Genomic DNA, 303 nt, shown 5'->3' with positions numbered 1-303 from the left:
CTACCATGCGACTCTAACATTTTTTTGTGGACAAAATGCCTTGGTTACTTTGTTTCAAGCCATTCTAGTGTGGTATAGAAAGCCTGCAGGAAGACTCAGCTCAATTTGTACCAGTTCTCATTAATATTCAACGAGCTAAGCTGCTTGACTCTGATTGGCTTACAGCTAGCCAATGAGAGCATGGCTATCAGTATCCTTCACCCAGCACAACTGGGCGAGGTCATGATTGTAATGAACTCAGGCAACATAACATCAGACTGACCATCTGTTGTAATTGGCCTGATTTCTCCTCTTATTTCTTTT

The sequence above is a fragment of the Etheostoma spectabile genome, chromosome 9 (assembly GCF_008692095.1).
Source record: "Etheostoma spectabile isolate EspeVRDwgs_2016 chromosome 9, UIUC_Espe_1.0, whole genome shotgun sequence".
Taxonomy (NCBI): domain Eukaryota; kingdom Metazoa; phylum Chordata; class Actinopteri; order Perciformes; family Percidae; genus Etheostoma; species Etheostoma spectabile.
The sequence above is the reverse complement of the archived record's forward strand: the minus strand, read 5'-3'. Positions refer to the sequence as shown.